Source organism: Suricata suricatta, chromosome 11, assembly GCF_006229205.1.
Source record: "Suricata suricatta isolate VVHF042 chromosome 11, meerkat_22Aug2017_6uvM2_HiC, whole genome shotgun sequence".
Taxonomy (NCBI): Eukaryota; Metazoa; Chordata; class Mammalia; order Carnivora; family Herpestidae; genus Suricata; species Suricata suricatta.
The window spans coordinates 77,058,644-77,076,766 of record NC_043710.1 but is presented as its reverse complement, the minus strand read 5'-3'; positions in this window follow the sequence as shown (position 1 = coordinate 77,076,766).

Genomic DNA, 18,123 nt, shown 5'->3' with positions numbered 1-18,123 from the left:
TTGAGCTAAAATCAAGAGTTAGATACTTATTTGACTGAGCCAACCAGGTATCCCAAAAAGAAAGAACAGCAAGAATATATTTCAAAAGAATAGAGGAAATGAAATTGAGGTCTATTAAAAAAAGAGATGCAGAAAGAAGAAAGTCTAAAAGTACAAATAATATTAAACACACTGTTTACATGTACAAATACTTGTTTGATAGAAATAAACAGACTTTTAAAGATGTTTCCCACTTTCAGTTTAAGCTTTAGATGATGTCACCAATTCTTGATGTTGAACCAATGAACACGAAGAACTTATAGCGAGTAATCAATTTTTTTTTCGCAACCAAACTTACTGCAACAAAATCACACAGTATAAGGAAACAGGTCAATAGGTATTGACAAACATATATGCCCATATAACAATTAACTCAATAAAAGTATACAATATTTTTATTCTGCAAAATGTCATTGAATTTCTTTTCATTCAGAATTTTTTTTCCTTAGTGAAGTAGAGTTAACATGCAGTGTTATATTAGTTACTACTACCTCAGGCAACCATTGATCTTGATCTGATTTCTGTTACCAAACATTATTTGCTTGTCCCAGAATTTCACAGAAATAAAACCAAACAGCACATGTACTTTTGTCCTGGCTTCTTACTTCAGCAAAATGTTTTAGGGACTCACCAATGTTGTTGTGTGACTCAGAAATTCATTACTTTTGATTGATGAGTAGAATTTTGCTGTATGAGTATACCATTATTTTTCTATTAATTCTCCTGTTGGTGAATATGAGTTGTTTCTAGTTTTTGACTATCATTTCAGCCATCAGGATTTTATGAATATGTATATATATATTCATTTTATGAGTTCATTATATTTTTATAAATATATATGTAATGATGTATACACACATACATGTAGAATTTTAGAGTGGAATTAGTGGGTAATATAATTATTATTACAAGGAATTGCAAAATTATTTTCCAATGTGGTTACATTATTTTATATTCCCAACAGCAATTTATGATAGTTCAATCTGTTCCGTATCCTCACTAACATAATGCATTACTATATTTTTAATTTTGGCTATTCTGGAGAGTTTGACATTGTATTAATTTGAATTTTTGAAAACTGTGTTTATCATCTTTTCATATACATTTGGATAGTCATGTCTTATTTTGAATAGTGTCTCTTCAATCTTTTTTACTCCTTTTTTATTTGATTGTCTATTATGAACTTGTAAGAGTTCTTTACATATTCTGAAAACAAATACTTTCTCAGATACACATATAATATTGTGTATTTTTCTCCAGCGGTGGTTTGTCTTTTAATTTCCTTAATACTTATTTATTAGTTTTTATTACATCTTATTTATAGATATTTCATTTCTACTGAGTTTTTTGTTGTTTTGGGAAAATTTACCTACTCCAGGAAAGCGAAGGTGTTTTACTTACTATATTATCTCTGGAAGGTTTATTATTTTATCTTATATATTTATGTCTTGTAGCCATTTCAAATTCAATATTGCTTATGGATTAAGAAAGTGTTTAAATTTTTATAGAGATATCAAGTTATTATAACACCAAATATTGAAAAGATAATACTTTCCCCCATTAATACCTGTGACTTTTTTCTAAAATTAGCTTAATACACATACTTTCCTCAATATTTTGGCTTTATATATAATATTTCTTTATTCATTTGACTATGTACATAAATACAATATTCTTTTCATTTTTGTGACTTTATGTTAAGTTTTGAAATAAAGAATTAGGAAGTCTTCAAATTATGTTTCTTTCCACTCAAAATTGTTTAGGTTCTTTAGTTTGCACTACAAATTTTAGAGCTTGTTAGTTATAAAAATGTTGAGTTTTATTATTAAATTTTTAGATCAATTTTGGTGAACTAACATCTTGACCACTGAGTCTTTCAAATAATGAAAAATATCTAACTTTCTATTTTTAAATTATATTTAACTTTTCTTTTTAATTTATACAGTTTTTATAGAGATCTTGCACATTCTTTATTAAATTTATTCTAAATGTTTTACATATTTTTATTTTATTTTAAGTGGTACTTTAAAATTTGATTTTCTATTTTTATGCTAGTATACAAAAATCAACCATTTTATGCTAGTATAGAAAAAATAAACAACACATACCTTGCACTTTGTAAAACTTTTGTAGAATTTTTAGTGTTATTGCTTTTCCTTTCTGATGTTTATACAATTCTTTCCTTTTATTGCTTCATTGCTCTGGCTGGGCTTTCAGTACAAGAGTGTGGAAGGAAAGAAAGAAAGGGGAAAGAAAAGAAAGAAATGAAAGAAAGAAAGAAAGAAAGAAAGAAAGAAAGAAAGAAAGAAAGAAAGAAAGAAAGGGAGGAAGGAAGGAAGGAAGGAAGTAAAGAAAAAAGGAAAGAAGGGGAGGAGGAGGAGAAAGAGAAGGGGGAAAATATAGTTATTGTTCTAGAATGTAGTGGAAAAGCACTCCTTTAATTTCTAAGTACAATGCTAGCTGTGGGTTTTATGCAGATGCTCTTAATCATACTTGGTTTCTTTCTGTTCCTAGCTTACCAATAATTTTTATAATGGAAGTATGTTAGATACTGTCAAATATTTTTCCTACATTACTTGAGTTGTTTCTTTGGTTTTTTTTGTTGTTGTTGTTTTATTTGTTTTAGAGAGAAAGAGAACATGAACCATGGGGAAAGATAGGGAGAATTTTAAGCCCACCCCAAACCCAGCAAGAATTTTGCCCAACACAAGGCTCCATCCCACCACTCTGAGTTTATGACTTGAGTCGAAATCAAGAGTCTGATGTTTAACTGAGACACCCAGGCTCCCTGTTTTGTTTTGTTTGTTTTTTTTAATCCTTTTTTCTATGAATATAGTGAATTGAACTTACATTCCTGGGTTACAATATACTTGTTTATTATGTATTATCCTTGTTATGTGTTACATTTATTATCAATTCCTAGGTTGTTTTTGATGTTGTTTTAAGATTTAGCTCTCAGGAAATACTAACTTTATAAAATAAGATGATAATTGTTCCCTTTTCCCTTATTTAGTGAAAGGAATTTTATAAATTTAGTATTTATTTTTTAATGTTTTTATTTTTTATTTTTGAGAGAGAAAGAGAGACAGCATGAGCAGGGGAGGGTCAGAGAGAGAAGGAATCACAGGATCTGAAGACAGGCTTCAGGCTCTGAGCTAGCGGTCAGCACAGAGCCTGATGTGGGGCTTGAACCCACGAACTGTGAGATGCTTAAGTTGGATGCTTAACTGACTGAGCCACCCAGGCACCCCTAGTATTTATTTTTAAATGTTGGATGGATTTCACTAGTATAGTTATCCAAACCTGAAGTTTTCTTCATTAGAAGGTTCTAATTGCACATTCAATTAATTTATTATATATGTTTACTTAGATGTTACCTTCTTATGTCAGTTTTATTTATTTTTTTTCAAAAAATTTGATAATTGCATGTAAGTTGTAATAATCTCTCTAGTAATGTGCCTTCTTTCTTTTTTTAATACTTTAACCTTGGGTTTTCCTTTTTTTTTCCTGTTGTTAATCAATCCAGCTTGACAGCTATCAGTCGAATTGGTTTTTTTTCCAAATAACTGTCTTTTTATATGTGTGAAACTTGTTTACTTTATGCATTTTCCATTTTATTGAGTTCTGCCCTCATTTTTATGATTTATTTATTTCTTACATTGAGTTTAATTGTCTTTCCATTTCTGGTTTTTTAAGGTGGAAATTTAGATAATGGACTTAAACTTTACTTTTTCTCTAATATAAAAGTTAGAGAAACCCTCAATGACTACTCCAGATACTTATTACAATTTTGATATGTTGTGTCTTAATTATCACTTAGTTTATAGTATTTTTTTCTAATTCCTCTTGTGATTCAAAATTTTTTTTAACATTTATTTATTTTTGAGAGACAGACAGAGCATGAGCAGGAGAGGACAGAGAGAGAGTGAGACACAGTATCTGAAGCAGTCTCCAGGCTTCGAGCTGTCAGTCCAGAGCCTGACGTGGGACTTGAACTCACAAACCGCGAGATCGTGACCTGAGCCGAAGTTGGACACCCAACTGACTGAGCCACCCAGGCTCCTCTCCTCTTGTGATTTTTAAACTGATTTCCAACTTGTTTTGGTAAAAGTACATTCTGCATATGATTCAAATTCTTTAAAATTTATCTAAATTTTACTTTGTCCAATATAAATATAGCTTTATTATAATTACTATTTACATATAATATATTTTTCCATACTTTCATTTCTACCTATCTGCATCTTTTATTACAGTGTATTACTTGTGAAACTATATGGCTGGAGCTTCTGCTCGTTTTCTGTCTGATGATGTTGCCTTTTTATTGTGTTGTTGAAACTAGTTTCATAATTTTACTTACATTAGAATTAATTCTACCAGTTTCTATTTTATTCCTTTAAGTTTCACTTTTTTCTTATTTTATTGTCCTTATCTGAATGCCTTCTTTTGGATTGAATACCATTTAATATCAAAATTTAAATCTTTATTAGATTATTTGCTGTTTCTCTAATTTTTTAGTTGTTGTAAAGCTTACAATAGACATTGTTAATTTGAACTTTCAAATAATCTACTTTATAATATTACTATTATTATTATTATTATTATATCATTTCATATATACTATGAGAATCTCTCAACAATGTACTTTTATTTCCTCATACTATCCTTTGTGCTTCTGTTCCCAAATATAATATCGGTACTTATAATTTAAACTTCACAATACATTGTTAATACTAGAAGTCATTTCTACGGATTATAATAAATATAATAGATGAATGACTCTAAAACTATAGATTACCATTTTCTTCTCCCTTTATTACTACTATGTGGTTCAAATACAAATAGCATAGGTATTACCTGAGACTCTTATAAATGGACAATCGCCATTGCCACTCATATTTATTGAATCAAAAGCTGTGGTTTAATATTAACACCTTAAGATTTGTGTGTATATTAAAGATTTATAGTCATTGTTCTAATATGCTTTGAATGGAACTTTCTGAGAAAGATAATAATCATTAAATACTTTTCAAAGGAGTTTTTTTGATATAACGAAAGGTATGGCATTTCTGGGGAAGGTTCCTAGTTGTTTTGGTTTGTAATTCTTTCACATTATTTTATTTTTATTTTCTGTTTATTTATTTATTTTTGAGAGAAACAGAGAGCAGGGGAGGAACACAGAGAGAAAGAGAGAAAGAAAATCTCAAATAGCTCCGCACTGCCAGTGTAGAGCCCAATGTGGAGCTGAAACCCACCAACCATGAGATCATGACCTGAGCTGGAATCAAGAGTCCGATGCTTAACAGACTGAGCCACCCAGATGTCCCTGTAATTCCTTTTCTTTAATGGTAGTCTTCTTTTCCAGATTTTTAAGGAGAATTTTTAAGTAACTGGATCGTATATTATCTTCCTTCCTATAATAAACATAGCAAGATTCAATTTCTCTAATACTTTTCCAGAAGTCATTATTTGCTTTGGTACAGTGAATCATTAGATTCTTATATAAATTTGGGGCAAAGAAAAAGAGTATGCTTTTTATGATTCTGCATTACAGTGCTTATAAATATGTTAGAGATAAAAGTTAACTGCCAAAGATGTACACTCCAAGTCATGGCTTTCCAGAAAGAGCGTTTGCAATCCACAATGCTATATACCTACAATCTTAGGTTTATATTATTAGTCTCCTGATAAGCCAGTAGCTGATACTCCCAGAACTATTTATGCTAACATGGCAAAACAAGAGAGAAAGCCATATTGTCACCACATTGATCATTGCAACCACAGACTAGGAACTTGTCCCCTGATCACATCAGTGAAGGAACTGATATTCTCCCATATGATGAAAGCAGTAGAGCTGAACAAGACTGCTGGGCAATGTTTGATTAGTCCCTTATTATGCCACTGGCAGTGTTATTGTGTCGTTAATCAAGAATGAAAGCCAAGGATTAGAGACCCTTTCCCAAATGTTGACATCTATCATTGCTAGAATCTTATGTGTTGTCACAAACTGTCCTGAGAACAATAGTAATATCTTACTAGTTAATGCTCCTGAAAAAAAGGTACAAAGTATCTTCTTTGTTCAAATATATAAATATTTTAATTGAAAAATATTTATTGTATTATATGTGCTATTTCCCCAACTATGCCAGTTTATTTATTCATTCAGAGAATATCTTTGAGCTTCTATAGATATATCAGAAAAATTAATTGAGTGTTGGGTAAAATATAGAAAACCTTATTGGTACAAAATTAAAGAGACACTATCCTTAATCTCAAAGTCATAATAATCAAGTAGGGAGATTCACAAGAAAACAGTTGAAAATAAAATCAATTAAAATAATAATTAAATAAAAATCAATGTAAAAAGTCTATGCCATTTACTTCTCACTTTTTTTAACCTTTATTTTTGAAAGCACGAGAGAGAGAGAGAGAGAGAGACAGGGTGCAAGGAGGGGAGACAGAGATAGAGATGGAGACATAGAACACAAAGCAGGCTCTAGGTTCTAAGCTGTCAGCACAAAGCCCAATGTAGGGCTTAAACTCACCAACCGTGAGATTATGACCTGAGCCAAAGTCAGGCTTAAAGGTCTAAGCCACCCAGGTGTCCCTGTATTGCTATTTCTTAAGCATAATACAACAAAATACAACAGTGACCAGATGATGTTTCCTCAGAATGTATTGAAAGATAAAGAAAAATGGGAAGAAAAAATAGGATAGGAAGTAATGTAAAAGATGGTGAGGTCACTCATACCATATTTTCCAGTCCTCATGTGAGGACCCCTGATATGTTGCAATGGCAAGGCCAATTTATACCCAAACAATGAACATTTTCCAGATATCTCTATGTGCAGGACTCACCTCCTTCTACAAAACTAAAACCAAAACCAAAAATTAAACAAAACAAAAAATCCAAACCCTCTTAGGAGGTCCAGAGAAAGAGATAAACCTTCTTAACCCTTATTTGTTTTTTTGGAATCTCAAATCCATTTCTTACAATTCCTTTCTGTTAATAGATTTATTGTCTTGGTTTATAGCCTAAAACTATCTCAGAACACAGTGTTTTAATAACAACATATTTCCAAGTTCTAATATATTTCACCTTAAGTAACAACATATTATGCACAATAACAATATAATATATGTATGCTAAGTTAGCTCCAGTTGGCTTCACACATTTGTAATCATCTTGCTTTTAGCTAGGTCCAGGACAAAAGAGATTTGTCTATTGTCTAATTTCTTTTGTTCTATATTCTCTATGATAAATTGTCCTAAGAGGAAAACACAGGGACTCAGAAGTACACAGACATAGACAGACTCAAATATATACCTATATAAGAATAGGATTAAACAAACACAAAAACAAATCTAAATTCATTAGTAAAGAATTTTTTAAATTAAAATTTTGTTAATTTTTTTTAACATTTATTTATTTTTCAGAGACAGAGATAGAGCATGAGTGGGGGAGGAGCAGAGAGGGAGGGAGACACAGAATCTGAAGGAGGTTCCAGGCTCTGAGTGGTCAGAACAAAGCCTGATGCAGGGCTGAAACTCTGGAACCATGAGATCATGACCTGAGCTGAAGTTGGACATTTAACCAACTGAACCACACAGGAGCCCTTACTTTTTTTAATTCATAGTTTTATAAATATTTATAGGTAATTCAGGACTATGAAACATTTTCAGTTTTTCCTTTTGTATCTTCCAACCTTGTAATCCCATGAAGTATGATATCCTGGAATTTAGTCCCATATAATAGTGATTTTGATTTTTGAAATTATTTTCATTATATAACACCGACTATATACAAATAATTCTATTCAGTTTCTTTCTTTCTCACTGCTGTCTATATTTGCTTCATTCTCTTTAATTTGTGTCTTCCAACTTTAGTCTTCTTTTCCAAAATTATTTTGGGTACTTGGAGTAACAAGGTTACATATGAATTTTAAAATAGGTTTTTCTATTTTTGCAAAATATCATGAAAATTTTGATAAGGAGTAACTTGAATCTGTAGAGAGTTTTGATTAATATTGACATCTTAGCAATGTTAAGTTGTCCATTCTATAAAGATTTGATGTTTTTTCATTTATTTATGTCTCTAAATTATTTCAGTAATCTTATATTATCTTCAGTGTAAAATAACAACTCTTTTGTTACTTTAAGTAGTAACTATTTTATTCTTTTTGTTAGCATGATAATGAAATTCTTTTCTTAATTTTATTTTTAGATTGCTCATTGTTAGCATGTAGAACACAATAGATTTTGTGTCAATTTTGTATCCTGAAAATTTGTTGAATTTTTTTGGTAGTCTAATATTATGCAGAGAGACACAGAGACCAGCCAAGACTGCTGAAGCTGAATTAAGGGAATCTTTATTACTGGCCTGGACCACACAGAGTTAACACAGAACTCTACATGTGCGGCCCTGATCCCAAGGACTCAGGGCTCTCTATAATCAGCAAGCAGACAAGTGGGCAGTACAGAAACAGAATTGAGTAGTTAGTACAAAAAGACCACAAAGTGATAAAGAGAGCAGCCCTTAACCTGGTATGTAGGAAAACACTTGTTATTTTGAAGGCATGGTTTAGGGTTGTAGGGGAGTTTCAAGGGAATAGCCATTATCTCAAGGACAAAGTATGCAAACTTTGTTCATGATAATGAACAAACAGTAGCACAGGACATTAACCCTTGACCTCTTATTTGTTTTTTCCTTGCACCTGAGGATAGTTACCTAGCCCTCCAAGTGCAGACACAGAAGGTAAACTCTGGGTCAAGATGGAAGGACTGAAGCTAAACTCATGTATAACACCAATATGTTTGTTTGTTTGCTTATAGCATCCTTAGGGTTTTCTAAGTATAAAATCTTGTCATTTTATATGAAATAATTTTACTTCTTACTTTAAAGTGTGGATTGTTTTTATATCTATTCTTACCTAATTGTTCTGGCTAGAAATACCAATGCTAAATTGGATAAAAATAACAAAGTGAGCATCCTGGTCTCTTTTTAAAAAATATTTATTTATTTTGAGAAACACAGTGACAGACAATGTGACCAAGGTAGGAACAGAGATAGAAGGAGGGAGAGAGAGAGAGAGAAATTCCGAGCAGGTTTTGTGCTCCCAGCACAGAGCCTAATGCAGGCCTTGAATTCACAGACCATCAGATAATGTTGAGTCAAAAACAAGAGTTGGACACTTAACTGAGCCACCTAGGTGCCCAAGTCTTGTTCTTGATCTTAGAAGAAAAACTTTCAGTTAGTTATAGGTTTTTCATAAATTTATTTATTATATTGAGGTTGGTTTCTTTCTATTTCTATTTTATTGTTTTAATCAAGAAATAATGTGGAATTCTTTAAAATGCTATTTTTTTCTGCCCTAATTGAGATGATTATGTCATTACTTTCTTCATTCTGTTAATGTGTTATTACTTTGATTGATTTTTATATATTGAGCCATCCTTGGATTTTAGGGATAAACTACAGTTAGTCTAGTGTATATCCTTCTAATATACTGCTCAATCTGATTTGCTAGTATTTTGTTGAGGCTTTTTGCATGAATATCAATCAAGGACATAGGTATATAATTTTCCTTCTGACAATGTCTTCATCTGCCATTGGTAATAGAGTAACGCTGGCCTCATAGAATAGGAAAGTCTTCTTCCTCTTAAATATTTTGGAAGAGTTTGACAAGCAAGGCTGTAGTTATTTTTTTGTGTGTGGTACAAATATTTAACAAGAGCTCTATCTTCTTCCATTTTTAATTGTATATAGTACACTATTGCTAACTATAGGCACTATGCTGAGTAGCAGATCTCTAGAACTTATTCATCTTATTTAGATGAAACTTTACACCAGCTGAATGACTCCCCATTTTCCCCCACTCCCAAACCCTGGCAAGCACTATTCTCTTCTCTGCTTCTTTGAGCTAAACAATTTTAGATACTCCATACACATTATTTGTCCTTTTGTTACTGGCTTATTTCACTTAGCATAATATCCTCCAGGTGCATTTCTGTTGTAACATATGACAGGATTTTCTTTTTAAAGGATAAATAATATTTTATTGTATGTTTACAGTACATTTTATTTATCCATTCATCTGTTAATGGTCACTTTAGTTGTTTCAAAACTTTGGCTATTTTTAATATTTCTGCATGAACATGTTAGTTCAGATATCTTTACAGGACTCAGACTTTGATTTTTTGAATATATGCCCAGCTGTGGGATTTTTGGATCATGTAGCAATTCTATTTTTAATTTTATAAAAACCTTCATATTATTTTTAACAGAAGCAACACCATTTTACGTTCCCACTAACAATATACAAAGTTTCCAATTTCTTCACATCCTCGTCAATCCTTACCATCTTTTACTTTTCCATATAACCATCCTGAGGTATCAGATGATACCTCATTGAGATTTTAGTTTGCACTTCCCTGATGTTTAATGATGTTGAATACTACTTCAAATACCTGTGGCATTTGTATGTTAGGAATTATTTTTCACTCACATTTCTGACACCAAATGTGTGTGTGTTTGTGTGTGTGTGTGTGTGTGTGTGTGTGTGTTTTCCTATACCAACAAATCCTTCAATTTTCCAGACACCAACAGGTGTCTTACAATTCAGTTCAATTATCTTATTAATTATCAAAGGATTAGCAAAGACCCCAAAGTTTAAGGACTCTGTAAGACTGTTCCATATCCAATGCCAATTACAAGTCATGGGCATTTCTGTCCTTCTGACTGACTAGTTATAAATCACTAGTTCTCAAGATAGTCTCTGGTTTAATAGTTTGCTAGAATGGCTCACAGAACTCAAGAGTTTGCTTACTATTTATTATAAAGGATCCAACTCAAAGAAGTGCCAAATGGAAAAGATGCATACAGCAAGTTATGAGTGGAACACAGTGCTTCTCCAGGTGCACATTCCTCATACCAGTTCAATGTGTTCACTAACTCATAAGCTCCCAGAAACCATGAGTTTTGATGGTTTCACTATGTAGGTATGGTTCTTTGACACATTAGCCATTGGTATCTAAGGTAACCTCTAGCCCTACTCCCTTTTTTGGAGATCAAGGATTGTGGTTGAGATTCCAACCTACTAATCATGGCATGGTCTTCTTTCCTTTTTCTTTTTTTTATATCTTGGTCTTTCCAGTGAAAAACTCCCATTCTGAAGCTATCTATGAACCCCCAGGCACCATTTATCTCATTAGCACACAAAAGGATACTCATCACTTGAAAAGTTCCAAAGGTCTTACTTAGAAGCTCTTATGTTAGGAACTGGGGGCAAGTAGTACATAACAAGAAATATTCATCTAAATCAATTGGGGTATTTTTCAAAATACTCACAACTAAGGCTCACTATAGAGATGCCTAAAATCCAGAATGATTATATAATTTACCAACACCAGTACAAAATAAAAAGTAGATCTCCCTGTTAAAAACAAACAACAAACCCCAGAAATTATTAAGAATTGCAAGATGGCAACCACAGAACATTAAACCAAGTGTAAGGTCCTCTTAAGTATAGAACCTTATGTAACAACACAGGTCATCCACTGAAAAAAAGTCAGCCTTGACTGAAATACAGCTATGTGCTCAGAGGATTATGATGCTTTCATTATAATAAGAGATTATTGTGAGGGAACTGTAACTACAGATATAGAGTTGTAAAAGCCATATACACCAAATTTATGTTTCAAAGCTGTACATTACTCTGGTTTTGAGGTTACTCTATACATCCAAACCTGAGAAGTATGAATAAATATATTTTTAAACTTCTATATCCAAATAGTCCCACTTTGGAGTACCTGGATGGCTCAGTTGATTAAGCATCCAACTTCAGCTCAGGTCATGATCTCATGGTTCCTGGGTTCAAGCCCGCATCAGGCTCTATGCTGAACGTTTGCTTAGAGCCCAGAGCCTACTTCAGATTCTGTTTCTCCTTCTCTCTCTCTGCTCCTCCTCTGCTCACACTGTGTCACTCTGTCTCTCAAAAATAAATAAATGTAAATGTTTTTAAATAAATAAATAGCCCCACTTAAATAATAGGTCTCAGAAAAAAAATAGTATATCTCAAGATTGAATTTAAGTTTATATAACAAAAATACTTGAAACCTTTAAAATACATTTTTTTCCTATCACCATCATCAGTAAAAACAAATGAACAAACTTTCAAAAATGCAAGTTTTCCTATGACATTGCTGGGCTGTACATGTAAGTAAGGGTGAGAATTTTATTTTCTTACTAGAATGTAATTAACTAACATCAAGTACTCAAAAGGGTTCAGTAACCCAAAATGTTTAGAAGTATTTGCATAGGAAGAACTCCTTTAGTTAGGAAAACACCAGTATTACATTGGAGAGGCAAATATCTGCATGGTTTGCACAGTCTTTCCTAGTATTAAACAACAAAGTTGGAAGTCCATTCTTTCATTACATGAAATAGGCAAGTAATTATTTCCGTAAGAATGGTAAGATAAACACAATACTTAAATCCCTACTATGTGCAAATGTCATACAATAAAACACTTATGAAAACAATAGATTCTCTGGTCCTACATTGAGAAAACAAATCAATAAGAATTAACCCCACTGCTTTTCTGTTAAATCAAATATTGAGTATTTTTACAGTTAACCATTATTGAGTGAAATATATATTATTTATTTGTGGTTTTGAAATAAGTATCAGACTACTTACTGTGGTAGCAAAGTTGATAGAATTGAATGGCACACTCCCAACTGTATGGCTTTAGCTGATTCCTCCTCCAGCCTTGCTCAGTTTAGTCATTCATGCCCATTTTCGTACTCAGCCAACTCCTGATAATGACTAAATTCACAGATACACACATATGAGTGGGCTTTGTCTGGAATTATTCTTGTCATAGACCTGTATTTGGTGCACCTGAATCTTGGGCAGCTCTGTGGTTGTGATGTCAACTCATTTCTGCTATGTTGCTCATTCCATAGGATACAATTTCTGCTCTAAATTTCTATTTATCACTCTAATTTTTTAACTTTTTTTAATGTTTTTTCATTTATTTTTGAGAGAGTGTGAGCAGGGGAGAACCATGAGATCATAACCTGAGCCAAAGCTGAAATGCTTAATCAACTGAGCCACCCAGGTGCCCCCACTCTAATTATTTTTTTAATGTATCTGGATTCCTGTCTGAACTGCAAATGGCTTGGTTGAACTCTGATGTATGTCTGCTTTTATTTCCCTTAGGACTCCGTGTCTCATTCCCCTGACATACTTTGGCTGTGATAGGCTTCTAAATATATACCTGTATTATTAAAAGTGAAGACTATAGGCCTCTACTTAGTGTATCCTAAAGCCTGTTCCCAGGCAATAAATTAGAACTCTGGATATTGAAGCAAACCAGAGCCACTTCACTTTACATGCTTCATATTTCACCCAAGCTGTCTGTCTCTGTCTGAAGCTGATATATAAACTGGTCAGTGTTGTATTTCTAAAGGCAAAAGTCATTTTAATATAAATTTCAGTCTATACAACTATGAGATTTTAAAATATTAACAATGCAAATGTTATGAAAGGAAATAGAACCAAATATTTATCAAAAGCATAGCATTTCTAAATTTTTGTTTGATAAATTAGAATAAACCCTAGTAAAGCATTATTTGTAATTTGAAGCAATGTGAAATAATAATAATAATATCAAGAGGTGGCTGTATGAATCAGTCAGTTAAGCATCCAACTCTTGATTTTGGTTCAGGTCATTATCTTACCAATGTTGTGAGATTGAGGCCCAGGTCAGGCCCCCCACTGGGTGTGGAGCCTGCTGAAGATTCTCTCTCCCTCTGTCTCCCTGCCCATCCCCATCCATGTACTCTCTCTCTCTCTTTCACTGAAAAAAAAAAATAATAATATAAATACTACATAAAGGCAGAGTACAAAAAGAGAGAGAGAGACATTAAAGAAATGGCTTGCCAGAAAAACAGACAAAGACTAAAATTATCAGCTAATTAAAAGAAAAAGAAAGTAGAAGAGCAGGCATATGACCTTCAGGTCAGTGTGACTCTGTCCACTAATGAATGCAAACCAGTGTCCTGGAATTTAGCCAATTACTTTCTAATATTTATCTCTACATGTGGTAAAATTAGAAGAACTTGATCTACAACTTTTTTCCATAATAGGCTCTACGTTCTAGGACTGCTTTTGAATATTAAATTGGAAATTATTCTGAAGTTTTTTGGAAAATAATTCTATGTTCCAGATTCTGGAAAATGAGAATTACCATATAAAAAAATTAAAACTTTTGTTAAGAAACACCAGAAAGAATCCTAATGAATTTAGTTAACCTGTAATATCCTTCAAAATAAATTTGTACTTGTTTGCTGAATAATTTTTATTAGAATTCAAGTAAGTAATATAGATAGAATTCATTATTTAAAGGTAAAATTTTCTGAACACTTCATATCCGACTTTGTGAGAAGCATAATATACATGATATGTAAATGTAAATATATTCACATATATAATTTAATTTTAACAGAAATTCTGAACAGTAAATATTAACATGCCAATTTTTCAGATGAGGAAACTAAATACAGTAAGGTTAAAGAAAATTACTAGCGCTTTTATTGAGTAATGTTTTGGCAAATTGGATTTTTAAAAATTTTGATCAAATATTATTAATTTTTGCTCAAGGACAAATATTTTATTCAAGGAAAAAGCAACTGTATAGAAAGATATAGCAAGCTTTGAATGAAAACAATAAATGACATGAAAATCATTCAAGACAAAATTTGAAATTCTTATCAGATATATATTTTTAAATTTGCTTCATAATGTAAACATATATATCTCTAGTTAAGTAGAATGCATTGAGGCTGGAAATGATTTAATCCTCCTTCAAATTTATGAAGAGCATATAAAAAGGTAGTATTAATACTCAGTGTAATCAGTATTGACAGGTAGAGCATATTAATGGGTAGAACCCAGGATTCTGGGTTTACTTACATTTCATAGAAAATTTTTGAAAAATGTTGTACAATTGAAGTTAAAGATCATGAGAGCATTTATAATTGCAAATACCATGGGACTTTATTAATAAGTGAAGATATTCAAAGTATATATGGATTTATAACACACATAAAACTTTTTAAATTTTCTAAAAAGTTGAATTAAATTAACCCAGTTGAAGTCAGCATATGTTTTGAAATGAATTATTACTTATCAGTCTCTAAAGATAAATTGTAATTAGGAAGCTAATTGTAAATATAAACAATTTAAAAGTTTTATGCAAATATTAAGCCTGTGATTGTGCTATTGTCATAAATTTGAGGGTTTTGTTGTTCTTCCTAGAGATAATACACAGTGTCTTAAAATGGGAACAGTCCAGCTAACAGCATCTTTTATTTTGGTTAACTTTTAACCTCTTGAAATGGTAGTAGATACATATTTCTTAAAATGAGTAATTTTATATTATCATTAAATAATAATTCACAGATGTTAAATTGCAGTTCTCTGCAGAGAAAGTACATATAATGCCCGCACAAGTGTCAAATAAATTCTTTATGGATCAGCCATATTATAACAAATAGCAAACAATTTTGTGATAATTACTGCTACTACAATGAATGCCTAAGGGATTCATAACAATTATAATTGGCACATGAATAAGAATGAGTTCAAATTAAGAGATTCTGGAAGAAATTTTACAATATATATGTATATTTTAGACTTCAAATGATTTAAAATGGAACCAGATATCAAAATAATTTTCCCAATTTGTATACTCAAATGATATTTATTTATTATTAATCTTTAAAATTTTCTGTCTGAGCTGATCGGCTAATACAGCTGATGTTTAAATCAACATCATGTCTTTTAATCAGTGAGTTTCCTCCATTTTGAGTTTTTTTTATCCTGAACTTTATATGTATTTTCTTTTTATTTGCTTTAGGATTAATCATATGCTTGGATTGCATTGCTTATACCTCTACTGGGTTGGATAGTGTAAATCAATTTTGTTAAGATTAATCTCTTTAATTTTTATTCTTCATATTTAGACATTCTAAATGTTACCAATATATTCATGTTCTTAAAAAAGATAAAAGACAGAATGATTAACTCAAGTATCCCACCCATCCTTCATCACTGTTTTATACCTTTTAGTTCTAATATTGGAATTAGATATTTTTTCTTATAAGTCATATAATTTATGAAGTCAGTGTCTAATGCATTGATATATTTCCTTATTTTTCAATATTTTTAATCTCTGTGTATATAAGTATAATTTTTAAATTAATATTGCCATATGCTAACCTTTCCAAAAAATGCTTTGGCTTTGTTAACATTTTCTAATATTTATTAACTCTCTTTATTTTTTCCATATTCTTCCTTTTCTATTATATCCACTGAAAACTATAATGTCCTTTTAAGTACTTCTTTAGCTGGATCTATTTATTTCTTTTTCTCAGCTTCCTCTTTTTCTATAATTGTAGGTTCTATTTCACCCATTCTCCTCTCTGCCTCTTCATTTCGTGCAGTGGCCACCTTCATTTTATTATGCACCTCATTTATAGCATTTTTAACTCATCATAACTATTTTTAAGATCCATAATCTGTGTAGCAATGTTATCTATGATGTCTTCTATGCCTTTTTCAAGCCCAGAGATTAATTTTATGACTATTGTTCTAAATTCTTGTTCAGTTATGTTGCTTATATATGTTTTAATCAATTCTTTAGCAGTCACTTCTTCCTGTAATTTCTTTAGAGAAGAATTCTTTCGCCTCATTATTTTGGCTAGCTTTCTGTCTCTTGTGAGTTGTAAAGGCTTGTTATGTGCTCTGCACCTGCAAATACTGCTTTTTTAAAGGAGGCTCATACCCTGTCCAGGGCCTGGCCGATCAGGAATTGTTCTTTTAAGTCTGTCTCTTGGTCTCTCTTGTTGTGACTTTGGTTATTTTATTTCCCTACTTACAGTGATGTTTTGGACTCTCTACCATATGTGTTTTGGTTTGTTCCTTGAAGTAGCCTTGGAAAGGAAAACAGACAGACAAACAAACAGGGAAGGAAATCATGTAAACACACAAACAAATCAAACAAGCAAGCAAACCGACAAAAATAATAAAACAAAGAAAAATCCAAATAAAGGACATTCTCAAAGCAGAACACCAGAAACCCCAGCTACAAATAAAAAGCAGGGTGGAGGCAATGTTGTTGGAATTGCATATACAAAGAGAGAACTGAGAGGAGTGGGGAGAAAGAGAAAATGCTCATTGACCTGGTAGAGAGACTACATGCCTTAATCAATGAAGAGAAAAAGGAGAATATGGTTGGAGGTGAGGAAAAAGAAATGAAGATAATGTTACCCAGAGAAACTTTATAGTCTGATTATTCCAGAGAGAGAGAGAGAGAGAGAGAGAGAGAGAGAGAGAGAGAGAAAGGAAGAGAAAGAAGAAGGTGTAAAACATGCATCAGGAGGATGGATTAAATATGTCTGTTTAAGAAAACTATAACCAGAATAATCAGTCCAGAGGAGGGGAGGGATAAGAATGAGAAAAAGGAGAATATATCTGAATAACAAGAATAGATCTAGAGTTAATCACGGTAATGCAGCAATGCTGCTTTGGGTATGGGGCTATCTGTTTCTGCAGCATTTGTCTGGCTCTTGTTAAAAAAAAAAAAGATATTGGTCTGTAGTTCTCTTTTTTTGCTGGGTCTCTGTCTGGTTTGGGTATCAAGGTGATGCTGGCTTCGTAGAACGAGTTTGGAAGTTTTCCTTCTATTTCTATTTTTTGGAATAGTTTGAGAAGAATGGGTATGAGCTCTGCTTTAAATATCTGGTAGAATTCTCCTGGGAAGCCATCTGGCCCTGGGCTCTTATTCGTTGGGAGATTTTTGATAACAGATTCAATTTCTTCACTGGTTATTGGTCTATTCATGCTTTCTATCTCTTCCCGTTTGAATTTTGGCAGCGCATGTGCATTTAGGAATTTGTCCATTTCTTCTGTGTTGTCCAGTTTGTTGGCATATAATTTTTCATAGTAATCTCTGATGATTGCTTGTATTTCTAATGGATTGGTTGTAATAGATCCTTTTTCCTTCATGATTTTGTCTA